This window comes from Schistocerca piceifrons, chromosome 3 (assembly GCF_021461385.2).
Source record: "Schistocerca piceifrons isolate TAMUIC-IGC-003096 chromosome 3, iqSchPice1.1, whole genome shotgun sequence".
Taxonomy (NCBI): Eukaryota; Metazoa; Arthropoda; class Insecta; order Orthoptera; family Acrididae; genus Schistocerca; species Schistocerca piceifrons.
The window spans coordinates 902,844,943-902,859,939 of NC_060140.1; positions in this window are offsets into that span (position 1 = coordinate 902,844,943).

The following is a 14,997-nucleotide window of genomic DNA, read 5'->3' on the forward strand; positions in this document are numbered from 1 at the left end:
CTAAACTAGCCAAAATTAAATGCATTGTCCAAATATTAAATGACAAGGTCAAAGCTGCTAAAGATATAGATATTAAGTTTAGACTGTACTCTAGTTATTTACAGACCAAAAGGATCTACAGAAAGGGAGTATAAAAAGCAATGAAGGAAAGCAATGCCAGATTTATTGAAGAAGCTCACAGTCCTTGTAAAGCAGCATGGGATTTGTTTAATGAGCACAGGAAAAAGCCCACCTCCTGCTCTAAATGTTGCAGTCCAGAGGAGTCTAATGACTATTTTATAAAAATAGTGGAAAACACAGTAGATGGAATTCCTGACTTTGGAATAGATCCTGCAGTTGCTGTGAAATGTGAGAATAAATGCAGCGTGGTAGTGTGGAAGAGAGTGTATCCAAAAGAAATAACAAAAATTGTAAAAAGCTACAAATCTTCAGGGAGCTCAGATATTTATGGCGTGTCCTGTACTATGTTAAAAACTATAATCAGTGAAATTGCACAGCCATTAACAGTAATAATAAATAAAAGCCTCCGTGCAGGGGAATTTCATGACTTCCTGAAAGTAGCACGAACAGTGCCTGTTTACAAAAAAATGCAGTCCACATTAAGTGTCAAGCTACAGGCCAATATCTATAATATCAGTACTAGTGAAGGTGATGGAGTCGATAATGAAAGAATAACTATTAAGTTACTTTGAAGGAAATAGTCTCTTTTATGATGTGAAACATGGCTTTCAGAAGGGCAGGTCAACAACAAAACTTAGTTACAAATATAAGTCAGGGTTTTGAAGACAAAGAGTCTATAGCAATAGTACTCTGTGACCTTAGTAAGGCATTTGACTGCATCCCACATAAGACCCTGCTCTGAAAGCTCAAAACATATGGTATAGGGGGATTTCTCTGTGCAAGGAGCTGATTCCGGTGAGAAGAAGCTACAGCATGGTGTGCCACAGGGATCGGTAATAGGGCCCCCGCTGTTCCTTATTTTCGTAAATGACGTAGTGTCCAATGGGCACACCTTGCAGTTTGTGGATGATGCAACCTTGTTCTCAAAAGGAGAGAATATTGTACAGGCAGTCCAACAAGCAGAAGTCTTGTTCAATGAAGCTAGGACCTGGTTTATCATGAACAAAGTGAAAATTAATGAAAAAAACTCAGAGGATGATATGCAGCCTCGGCAATACTGGAGCACTGGGTACTGCACCAGATGTTAAACTTCTGGGCTTTCTCATTGATGCCAAATTAACCTGGCAACAGCACACCAAACATATATGTTCCAAACTTTCACAGATCCTGTACCTCTTGAGGAAACTGAAAAGTATAGTACCAGAACAGTACCTGCTAACTGTGTGTTATGCAATGTTCCACAGCCACATCTGTTATGGGCTGTTGTTTTGGGGCCATTCTGCAGGCTGCAAGGATGTGCTTTTACTGCAAAAGAAAGCAATGAGGATCATTACTTTGAGCAAAAAACAGATAACTGTAAACCAATTTCCACTAGGGTAGGAGTTCTGACTGTTTACAGCCAGTATATATTGAACTGCCTCTTCTACATAAAGAGAAACCATGATATCTAGAGAAAGAGAAATAAAGTTAACAAATACAACACTCGCAACAAAGATAGTATCGACATGCCAAGGTGTCGGTTAGCAAAGACACAAAACAGCTTCCCAATGGTTGTCCTAAAATTGTTTAGTGCTCTACCTGATGACATTCAGTCTTTACCATGGGAGCAGATTAAAACTACTATTCTGTGTAAGCTAAAAGAGCAACCCTTCTACAATATTGATGAATTCTTCTGTAGTAATAGCATAGTGTTTACTTGAGCTGCAGCTCAGTTCCATGACTCCAACAGCAACTGTTATATTTAATTTCATTATATACTTGTATCTATTTTATAGTTGTGATATTATTGTAATCTAATTTATAACTTAAATATGTCTTGCAGTATAAATTACTATCATAGTAGAGTTGTATTCATGTATTTTGATGATGTTGTATCTTGACGCTGTCTGTCCAGCTGTGACTGGTAAATGACATGGAATTGGTAATAAAGGTAATAATTGAGTGTAGCCATAGTGAGGAACAGCTCTGTGACTTACTAAGACACTTGAACAGTCTCTGTGGCTACATAAAATTTACCATGGAGGTAAAAAAGGACTTTCTAGATGTGCTGGTCACGAGGGATGGTGAAAAACATGTGACATAGCATACATCGAAAACGATACAGTGGGTCTGATAACTGTACAAACTGCCAGATCACCACACGAGCCAGAAAAGGGGCATGATTAATAATCTCGTAGCTCGAACAAGACGAATATGTCACCTCCAGCGTCTCAGACGCGAGATGCAACATCGGGAAAGCGTTCTTGGGGAGCAATGGGTACTCCACAGTTACATCAGAAGTATCACAGAATCAAATACTCCGTAATGTGATGTATCGAAGAAAGAAATGTTGGGTACGGCCTTTCTGACTTAAAAATTCCTACAGTGACGGACAAATAGGGCGTATACTGCGCAAACACAACATAAAGACTATTTATAAACTGACAAAAAAGACCAAAGTGTGTCTCATCCGTAACGCTTGGAATATACGGCATTCCTTGTCTATGTTGGAATGACTGGACGACTGATCAACATCAGGATCACCGAAAATAAGCTGCGTTGCAGGCTGGCGCAGTTGGAAAACCGACAGTGGCGGAGCAAGCGCTATGTCAGACCGATCACACAGCGAAATTCGCCGACTCGGCAGTTCTTGCTGCGCAGAATAACTATCACATCTGCTTGGTCAGTGGAGCTATAGAAATACACAAACATGACAATATCTTCATCGAGAAAGACGAAAGCCATAATGTGAACGGGCCCTCGATTCCCGTGATGCGGCGGAAGATCGTTGCAGGTGGCAAGGGGAGAACCGTAGCGGTAATGAGCACGGGAAAACACGTGGAAGCTGGCGCGCCGTGGACATATAATCTGCGGTCTCGAATTCGACTCCAGTCCACCACCAACAATGGAGGGTGAAGCTTTGACAATGCCAGCCACTCGTGCTGGCGAAACGTCCGAAAAATCATCAAACGTCGGCCAAAGAACTTGGGGCAGAAGTTAACAGGCCATTTGTCAAAATGCTAATAGTTTACTACAAATACCATAAGTAATATAACTACTAAACATATCAAAATATAATTTTAATATTGTCTTCAAAAAATTAATAAAGAAAATGTTCTCCCTTTCTCTTATCTATGATGTATGGATTCGCCATTTAAACATAAAATAGACTGAAACATTTACAGGAAATACAGTAACATTAAGGTTAAGATAACAAAAGAGAGATACAAAATCTCGAAGAAAATGTCCAAACAGTAAAATGATTACTATTTTGTATTTTTAATGCATTTTTTGCGTTGCTCTTTGCTTCTTTCACTATTCCTTACTGTTCCCCCTCTCAGAAAATTCAATAATTCACCACAACTTTCAGAAAAGTTCACTTTTATTTGAAGATCAGTTTTCACTGTGACCAAGAACACACACAGCTACTTAACTTTACAGATGACAAAATTAATGCAGTGTGAGAAACTATTCTTAATAAGCATAATAAGAAAATTGCAGCCCTTGTTAGTCACCAAAATGTGTGTTCACAAGATGTTTCACCAAATGTACATAACTTTTATCCAAGAGTAACCAATCTAACCAGACTTTCTTTTACTCCTGCTGAGACAACACTTTTAAACAAAGGCCTAAAATATAATTTAGCTCCACAATTGAGCAATGCAAATATTAAACGTGTGATTGCTGATGTAAAGATTGCTGCAAAACATGCACAATTTAGTAGGTCTGAAATATGTGACATTGCACATAAAACTAAGAATGTCATTACAAATGAAAAAGATAAAAATAAACATAATAATGAATTAAAACTTGTAAAGCAAATCAACTAGAAGTTAATAACTAATAAAGCTATTGCAATCAAGGCAGATAAAGGGAATACTCTAGTCATTGTTAGTGAAGATGATTATGTTTCTAAAACTTTACAATTTTTTAATGCTAATGGAATAACTGAGGTTAATATAGACCCGACTTCAAGATTTCAAACAAAAATTAAAAAGCTGATTGATGATAGTGACTTTATTTTCACCTAAAGATAAAATAACACTTAGAGTTATGACCCCACTTTACCTAAGTTGAGACCGCAAATCAAATTACACAAACCAAATTTACCAATTTGTCCAATTGTTAACAATACCAACAGTCTCTCTTATAACCTGAACAAAAAGCTCAATCAAATCTTAAAATCCTTCTATGTTTATGAAGAAAATTATAGTATTAAAAACAGTTTCGAATTAACTAAGTTAATTTATGATGTGGATATTCCAAAAAACGCAAGGTTCGCATTGTTGGACATCACAAATCTTTATACGAATATACCTATTCAAGAGACTATCTCTATCATTAATGATAACTTAACGCATCACAAAATCATGAGCCCCAAAGAAATAGCAGAATTTATTGAACTGTTAAGAATTACTCTAGATTTTAATTATTTTTCATTTAATAATAAAATATACATACAGGAAGATGGACTTGCAATGGGGAATTCCCTGGCTAGCACCATAGCAGATATCTTCGTCAACTACGTTGAAATCCAATTTTTCAAAAATAATCCAGAAATAACAAATAAAATTATATACTACAAAAGATATGTTGACGACACACTGCTATTATATAACGGCTCTAAGGAAGAAATTGACGCTTTCGCTAACAACTTAAATAATTTACATCCAAAACTTGTATTTACAGTAGAACACGAAAGTAACAATAGTATTAATTTCCTTGACCTCACAATTACAAATCAGAATGGAAAACATAATATTTCTATTTATAGAAAACCCACATCAACTGACGTAATAATAAATGCTACATCATGCCATCCATTAAGATACAAAATGGCATTTTTTAAAGCTATGATACGTAGGATACTGAAATTACCTCTCCAACATGATGCAATCCAAAAGGAAATTGATACATTAAAACAGATAGCAGTTGCTAACAATTATAATTCCCTTCAGGTTGATCTGTTATATCAAAAATTACAAGAAAAAAATGACGCTGTTATAAATTCCAAGAAGAGATTTACACAAATGACATACATGGGACCTATCTCAGATAAAATAAATAAATTATTTAAGAACACAAGCGTGACAATAGCATTTAAAACTAATAACCCAATACAGATGAAACTGAAACACACAATTGGAGACTCAAATAGATACCAAAAGTCAGGCGTTTATAAAATAATATGTAATGACTGTGAGAAACAGTATATTGGCCAAACTGGCCGTAACTTTTTAACATGTTTCAAAGAACATACTACTGGTACTGCACGTATCAAATCAATATTTGGTCAACATCTTGATGGATACAATCATTCTGAGGGTTGCATTTCTAGCAATTTGAAAATATTACATACTGTGCCAAAAGGACCACTGCTAAATACCTTAGAAGAAATTGAAATTTTTTCACTTCACAAAAGTAATCCATTATCTGTTTTAAACGAACAACTTCAGTTCAAAGACAAACATTTCTTTGAGCTTTTCGATGATCTGCTTTAGAATGTTTACTCTTCTGTCCTTTGTTTTAAAAGGTTAAATAATATATATATATATATATATATATATATATATATATATATATATATTAATTATAAAGACTTTTAGCAAATATTTTATCTTTACATTGTAATTGTCTTTTTCCAAACATTATTTTATGATTGACTATCTGTTATAGAATTTTGCTTTTATGCTTTTAGACTGCATATTGCTAATTCACATCGGTTTATTTTTGACACTGGCTCATAATTTTATAATTTTAAATTCTTTCATTTTTATTTGCTTATATGACTGGCATATAATTTGAGGAATAGCAATGCCTTAAATGGAAAAAAAGGCTCATGTAATCTATATATCAACTTCATAGATAATATTTCATATATATGGACAACTACTTCATATCGTATTTGGGCAGCATGTAGTATACATGTCAGCTACAGATTATTGTAGCTTACTCTTTTCGTTTCAATAAAGACAAGTTGCTGCTCAATAATACATCGTCCGACGCCACAGTCTTTGCCATTCTACTTCGCAACAACTTCGTTGGAAAGAAGCCTGCTGCCACATCTTTGCACTGGCGTTTGTCCCCACCATGGCAACCACTAGTTCGACTATCGACTTTACAACAACTTCAGTGAAAAAAGCCTGCTGCTTCATCTTTGCAACGGCGTCTAACTTCACCATAGCAACCAGTGGTTCCAAATGGTTCACTGACAGGCCTTGAGAGGGCAACCCATGTACTGCCAAACCGAAGTTCATTTTCCTACATATTTAAATATTTTTAACGCTTCTTAATTGACGATAGCTGTTTAATAAGCTAAGTTTAGTGTGTATTTATTTCTAATTCTTGACAATGTTCTTTTAACTAAGAAATTTTAAATTGTAATTCGACTTATAACTCATTGGTTAATAATGACATCATGCAGTCAGAAGTGGATGGAGCCTCCATTATATATAGTAAGACGAGTACTGGTTTCTCCAGTAGTGATTCTCCAACAGAAAGAGGTTCCTACTCAATGGTAATTCAACGTTTTATAGCTTTATAACTTTATGTATTTTGTTGAATGTATGTAGACCTCTAATTAGAGCTCTGTATACAACTTATAGGTCTGAAGATGACCACAGTAGTGGTCGAAACCGGTCACCTTGTTAAATAAATCGTGATCAAGACTGTTTTTAATAGTAATTATTTATAAGACATTGATCACTGCTGTTCCCGTAATGCATTCAAAAGTACAACTTCCGTGATTTTGGTATTTCTTCCAGGATCTCATGAACTTTCTTTCCTAAGAATTTATTTTGTTTCCTGCTCTCTAGCTTGCTCTTAAGATCCACTATTATTCTATCCACCTCAACAGAAGTATCTGAGTTGTTTTCAGTTTTCTAACAGCAGTTTCAAACAGGGGAAAATGTGCTGTAGAATACATAGACGGCATTCAGAAGGTGAATGTTTAATTTGAAGTTGACAAGATAGCGTCGCGCGCCGACGTGTTAGTAAATCCTTCTGCTGAAATTCTTCATTTCATAAATGTAAAATGCATTATTTGCTATAAAATGTGTTGAAAAGCGTGAGACTTTGTGCTGTTTTGCAAGTGCGGGCACATTGACTGGTTTGGCGAAGACAAGCACATTAAATGATACTTGCGGTTTCGCTTACTGCAGTCCAAGAGAAACAGCAATCGCCAAAGGATTTGAAAACCACCAAGTATGTGTGGAAGGTGCCCTTCAGTACAAACTTTCACCAGCGAAAAGATATGTTCGCGAAACTGAAGATCTGTTAAGTTTGTTTTGTGGTGTTACGTGGCGAAGCATACTCTTGTGTACGACTTCGTACTAAACGGTAAGGAGAGGTGGGTTACAGAATGGTGCAGCAACTGTCCTCATAGGAAAGCTGGACAGGAGTAAAAATGATTAGTGAACACACCAAATTCTGTCGGAGGAACATCCGCAACTGAGCATTATACCAGAGGCTGAAAATATCGCTACAGTTGTGAGGTTATTTTATTTAGCACACTAGCGGTTTTGGTCTCTTATACGCCCATCTTCAGGTGTCGTAACTTGGTGCTGTGATCCCGAGCGCCACAATGGATGTATACATGACATAGTGTGCTACCAACGAGCGCAGAGCAGCAGAAGAACCTTACAACTATAGCGGTACTTTCAGCCTCTGGGATTAGTGAACAAGTTAACACAGGAAACAGAAGATTTACTTAACTTGTATTCCTGCAAGCATATGAGGACTCATTACAAATAATGGAGCAAGAAAGAGAGTCCAGCTATCACAATGTCAACAAGGATGAGGCTCACTGTACTAAGCACAAACGACGGTGCTGTAGCGTAAAGCTCCAAGTGCAAGTGTCTGGAGTGGCTATCGCCAGCTGGTCTATATTGCAGGGGCAAAGGCCGCTCCTGGTGCAGAGCCGCTGGAGGCATGGCTCAGCGGGCGCACACCAGTGGGTCTGCCGGATCCCATGCCATCGCTATCGCCGTCTTACGGAAACTCGCAATCCTGTTGTCAACATGAAGACGCCAGTAGTGTGCTATCGATACGAGTACCACAAAGATCGCCTCAACTGTGGTGTAGTGATACTTCACAAGTCGTGTTGAGGACCATTAATAAATTCCATGTACTGGATTCTGACGAATCTGTCAATGGCTCACATTTGTCTGCCTTGATAGACGGTGTAATGATTTGTGTGAGTGTGCTTAAGCTGCCGAAACATTAACGAGTGCAGTAGAGAAACAAGTAAAAAAAAAAAAGGAAAAAAAGCTCACGACATTGCTATATTGTCTGAAAGCCATACCTTGAAGGGGATGTAGCAGCTATTATGTCCAGTAGTGAATTTCATTTTATTGTTATGGGTATCACCAAGCCAGTGCCTCTCTCAAAGAAATATTGAAAGGCAGTGAGAAGTTCATTAAACCTGACACTGACTACATGCTAATTGGAAGTGCAAATGTTGTTTGTAAAAACGTGCGCTAAACTGCTGTGTCGGTTCTTATGGAAACTGCAAAAAACACTGGAAGTAAATTTCATCATTGTTAGTGTACCTCATAGGCGTGACCCCATGGAAAGCTCATGTGTGACTCGTGTGTGAACCGTGCCATAAAGTGTCCGATGTGAAATTTAAAATTTTCCCAGCGAATTAAATGTTCGAAGAGATTTCGGCTGGACACTTGCCAGTCATCTTCAGGTGAGCCGTCGAAGAGTGACGAAGACGTTCTCCTCTCCGCCCTATATAGCGCGCTGAGAGTATTGCCGCGCATGAGTCAGAATCACAGCAAAAGATGGACCACACCACCCGGCGGCAGAGCCCTCGCTGGTGGAACTGCGAAGATCAGCTGCCTTCGGCGTTGCCGCCCGCCGCAGCCATCGCAGTATTCTGGCGTCTTCATCTGGAACAAATCTCGGAGGTGATGGGATTCCACGCATTATCCAGTTGGTAGCCGCTGTCACGGTTCATTAGATTTTCCGCGATGCGTATTTCACCGGATTCTTGTGTAATGGAGCCCGTAAAAGATGTTGCGGTTGCCAAAATTAATGTTTTCTAATACTCCATCGAATGCCCGTTGGAGATACAACGTCCCACAATTGCAGACTTGCTGGGTTGCAAACGGTGAGTGTAACGTTTATGTTTCGTGCAGCGTTCTTCCACTGTGTGTTTTGTTTGTGACATAGAGGCCGTACCACACTGGCAAGGTATTTTGCAAATTCCGGCCTTCTGCAATAAAAAATTATCCTTCACTGCTGTAATATTTCTGGCTTATTCAGCCATCACATTAGGCTCCAGGAAGCTATTCCCAGGGCAGTGGAGATGCAACAAGCATAGAGATGACGCAATGTGGGATGAGGTACCGGTGACAAATGTTAGATTCGGTACCTTTCCTGTGAGAAAGACCGCCTGCATGTGGCTGCTGCTCTGTGATTGGCTGTTGTGTTCTGCGGTAGGGCACCAAAACGTTAAACTTTAGTTGCTATTATTAATTAAACCTGTCATCAAAATTACTTCATTTTTTAAATAAACATCTCTCAACAGCCAGCTGTCAATCAGTCATTTCAAAATTATTAAAATCAAAGTATTACTGCCGATGCACTTCGGTGGCGTTCGGGTCACGCCTGGCTGGCTTGGCGCGCGAAGTGTCTCGGACAGTCCGGCTCTCCAGTTCTGACCGTTCCAGTAGACAGACATGTTGTCTGTGGCAGGATGTATTTCATGTTATTTTAGCCAGATATAATGAGTGTGGAAAGATATGTTCAATACGTTGTGATCAAGAATAGTTTCTCGTGTCTATGTCAATAAAAACGCGAGTGGCATCCCAAATAAGTTATAGTTTATTCGTAGCAGCAGTTCCTTGCAAAGTTAATTTCAGACTCAATAAAAAGAATCCACGAGCTGCGTGCTGTTTTCTGCGCTGGGAACATCATCATGATGAAGACAGCATGTTAGTGAAGTGTACAAGAAATTATGTATTCCACACAGAGCGGTGGAAACAACTAGGCACCTCACGTGTACTGCATGCACAGTACAAATGTGCTCAGTGACACGTCATCTGCAGTAATGCATAGGAGGTGAAGAAGGATGAAAGTATTAACACTATCTCACTTTTATTCCTTTTTTCTTGCCGTACTGCTCCCAGCAATTCCAAAATCTTAGATGGTGAGCGGAAAATCACCATCACCTCAAAATTACTAAGGATTCTTGCGATTTTGAAGGAAATATTTCCAACGAAGGGAAGAAATGCTAGGGATTTTGCCGGCGCGTTCTCGTCTTTGTCCACTTCCTGGTTCGTGGTTTTAGCTGAGAATGTCCTGTTAATTTGCCGAGTAGAGTATCTACTGTCTCTTAACATTGCCTTTAAATGTGCAATTTATTTAATCAAACCACTTGCATCCGACACTGTATGGGCTCCGTGTAAAAGGGCTCGCCTCAAGATGACTAGCAGGTGCCCAGTCAAAGTATCGTGGAGTGAAGTTTACGACGACTGGCTTCAATCCCGAAGTCTCTTTGAACTTACCATAAAGTAGTTCAACAAAGATCCGGAAAAAATCTGCTGAGAGACTGCGAATGCAGCTTTTGTTCGTGTAGACAGTACTGTTACAGGACACTTCACCACACATGTCCTCCGCCAGTACAGAAAGAGAAAAGATGCAATGGCAGCTGAAATCCTAAGGGTCCTGAAATCAAGTACTGTTGCAACTGAGATCGGGTCACACACACATGTGAGGTCAGGCCACTTACAGCAAATGTTTGATCATACACAGCAGGGGCCAGATCACCTGCAAGGAAGGCTGGGACACCTACAGCAGAACACTTTAGACCGATAGACACTGACACTGGAGGAGGACACCTCATCGTCAGTGGAGAATACCTCGCTGGCGGCGGGGGCCACATCGCCTGTAGTGGGGGACACCTAGCAGTGGCGAAGGACATTGCTCCGGCAGCTGGTAGTCAGACAGCAGCAGCAGCAGTAGTAGGAGACTCATCGCTGGCAGCTGTTGACTCAGCCTTACCAGTAGCTGACGTGGAGAGCATTGCACGCAGCCAAAAGGAAGACCTTGCAAGGTGCAGAATACCTGTAGTGCTCAAAACAGCATCGGCTGTGACATGGCAAAGTGTGAGTACAACTGCTACCACTCTCTGTCGTAGTGGTTTTCATATTTTAAGCTATAATATCCAGAGCCTGAGAAACAAATTTTTTGTACCTCATGTTGCTGTTAAGGATGCCAATACTGAATGTATGTGTAACATGCCAATACTGAATGTATGTGTAACATTGAGCAATGGCACAGGGATCTAAAATAGCTTGTTTTTATTAGTATTAACTGTTACAAGTTGGCTAGTTAGTTTTGTAGGTAGGGTGCCGAAAGTGGTGGAGTTGGTATTTTCCTTAAATCTAAACTTGATTACGAGCGAAGTGTGAGGCAGGAGGTATGAGCATTGGAGAGCATTTTGAAGCTGCTGCTGTTGAGCTGCGTGTGGAGCTGGCTGAGATAATGTGAATTACAGCAGTTAATAGTGAGGACACAGACACAATCACTAATAATTTGAGTCTCTGCTGAACTTAATGTTTACTGAAAAAGTCACTATAGTTGTTTGGGGGGACGTCAGTATAGATCTTGTACATGAAACTGCATCTAGGAAGCTCTTTTCTAATACACACATCAACAAAAGCTTTGCATCACCCCGGTTCCCAGAACTCTTGAAGATAGACGTTGACTGTGGATATTGTATCACAGACACAGCCCTTTTGACTGTTCAGAGATGTCACTAAACCCTCCCAAAGATGTAAACAACCATGCATGAGCAGCGCCTATTAGATGGAGGGGGTCCAACAACCGATCAGTTCCAGTCATTCCACCACGAATTAGATACACGGCTCGTGTTGTCTGTAGTTCAACCATGCCTAGACGGTCAATACCGCGTTTCGATCGCGTCCGCATTGTTACATTGTGTCAGGAAGGGCTGTCAACAAGGGAAGTGTCCGGCGTCGGAGTGAACCAAAGCGATGTTGTTCGGACATGGAGGAGATACAGAGAGACAGGAACTGTCGATGACATGCCTCGCTCAGGCCGCCCAAGGGCTACTACTGTAGTGGATGACCGCTACCTATGGATTATGGCTCAGAGGAACCCTGACAGCTACGCAACCATGTTGAATAATGCTTTTCGTGCAGCCACAGGACGTCGTGTTACAATTCAAACTGTGTGTATGGGTTGTATGATGTGCAACTTTACTCCCAACGTCCATGGCGCGGTCTATCTTTGCAATCACGACACCATGCATCGCGGTACAGATGGGCCCAACAACATGCCGAATGGACCGCTCAGGATTGCCATCACGTTCTCCTCACCGATGAGTGTTCCATATACCGTCAACCAGACAATCGTTGGAGACGTGTTTGGAGGCAACCCGGTCAGGCAAAACGCCTTAGACACGCTGTCCAGCGAGTGCAGCAAGGTGGACCTTCCCCGCTGTTTTGGGGTGGCATTATGTGGGGCCGACGTACGCCGCTGGTGGTCATGGAAGGCGCCGTAACGGCTGTTCGATATGTGAATGCCATCCCCCGATCGATAGTGCAACCATATCGGCAGCATACTTGCGAGGCATTGGTCTTCATGGACGACAATTCGCGCCCTCATCGTGCACATCTTGTGAATTACTTCCTTCAGGAAAACGACATCGCTCGATTAGAGTGGCCAGCATTCTCTCCAGACATGAACCCTATTGAACGTGCCTGGGATGGACTGAAAAGGTCTGTTTATGGACGACGTGACCCACCAACCACTCTGAAGGATCTACGCCGAATCGCAGTTGAGGAGTGGGACGGCCTGGACCAACAGTGTCTTGATGAACTTGTGGATAGCATGCCACGACGAATACAGGCATGCATCAATGCAAAATGGCGCGCTGCTGGGTATTAGAGGTACCGGTGTGTCTACAGCAATTTGGACCACCACCTCTGAAGGTCTCTCTGTATGGTGGTACAATATGCAATGTGTGGTTTTCATGAGCAATAAAAAGGGCGGAAACGATGTTTATGTTGAACTCCATTCCAATTTTCTGTATAGGTTCCGGAACTCTCGGAACCGAGGTGGTGCAAAAGTTTTTTTGATGTGTGTATATTGCATACCTTTAACATGTTTACTCCCATAAATAACCACTCAAGAATAACAAATAGAACGGAAAGTCTTATAGACAATATACTGTCAAATGCTGACATTACGCAGAGAGAAAATATTAATACTAAGTAGAGTTATCTGATCACTTTTGTCCTTACACTTCGAGCTATACCTATGAAAGAATGTACTTCTTTCTTACGAAAGTAACTGCTCACAGCAGTTACACGAGCGTCGAGAGTCGACAGAACTCGTCTGGCTGTGTCCATCCACCGCTCTGGAGTCTGAAGATGACTCTATGAAACAGTCGAAACCAGTCACTCACTCCAATAAAAAAATTGCGATCAAGACTGTTTTAAAATTTTAATTTTAAAAGTAATCCACCGCTCTGGAGTCTGAAGATGACTCTATGAAACAGTCGAAATCGGTCACTCACTCCAATAAAAAAATTGCGATCAAGACTGTTTTAAAATTTTAATTTTAAAAGTATCTGCACCGTGCATGTGTCGGATTAGTACTTGCCACCCTGGCTGGACATACCATTACCTTCCATCTATGGCAGCTTCGTAATTCCTCCCTTGCCATCTCGGCGTACCGGTTTCTAGTTGCCGAGATGAGCAATACCTCTTTCGTTTTCACTTCCACACACTTGCTCAACGGTCCCCACTTCGCTAGATATGGGTGAACCGTGTAACACTGAAACCTCACGTTATTTCCCATAACCGGGAATTGGACCGAAATATACACTCGTCTGTGGTCGTTTGTTACCCTTACTGTTGCAACTCGGTAGAAAAACGGCAAATTTTGCTCGCTGGGCTCCATTATTAAATTTAACGCTGACAGTAGTTCCTTCTGCGCTTTGCTCTACCTGCGTAAATATTGGTCCGGCGATAGCAAATCGGTACTTATCTGGCCTTGCAATTCGTGATGCAGCACTTCTTGCAGATTCGTTATTACTCCCTGCACATCCCACACACTGTCAGATACTCCTTGCAAAAGTCTGGTTAACACCACCCTGCTGTCTAGTACTTCTAGATGTCCCTGTAGTGTTCCCAGCTTACGATTTATTACGTCTTCCGACGCTTTAGCGTATTCCACTACCTGCTCTGCTTATGTGCAGAGCAACCGTATGTTATTCAGGACTTCCCTTCCAATGTCCCTATCTAAACTGCAAGCCAAGCTTCCGTTGCCCTATTTTGCTCTGCGAGCTGCCTCACCTCTTCCACCGTGTTGTTCAGTTCTTTTATATCGCTTTCGTCTGCGGTTCCAAAAGCAGTCTTAAATATTTTTTCCCCTGTGTTCAGCCATCCTAGTTTCCGTCTTACCTGTGGCACCGCTTCGTCCATCTGTCCTACCTGCTTCTGTAGCGTCTTATAAGCCTCATACAATTTCTTATCCTCCCCTGCAACTTCCTTCAGGATTCCCTTGCCCTCTGCACATTGCCTAAGTTCTTCGAACACTTCCTCAAGCCTCCTTACTTCATTCCACATTTCTCATACGTTCCATACCAACCTTAATGCCCACTGATGACTCGACATAATCACATCTTCCTGCCTTGAGTACAGCACACCCCCATCCAGGTGCTGCACCTGTAATGTGTCCTCCCCGATGATGAAGAGATGAATCAATGCCAACGCACCCCCTTTCAGTGACCTGAGGACAGGGCTCACCATCACCCTTTCTCCCTCTTCAAAAGGACTGCTGTCCGCAGCGTGCTACATTCGAAAATACATACAACATATGAAAATACAATGCCTAATTACTCTATGCAAACCCAATGAT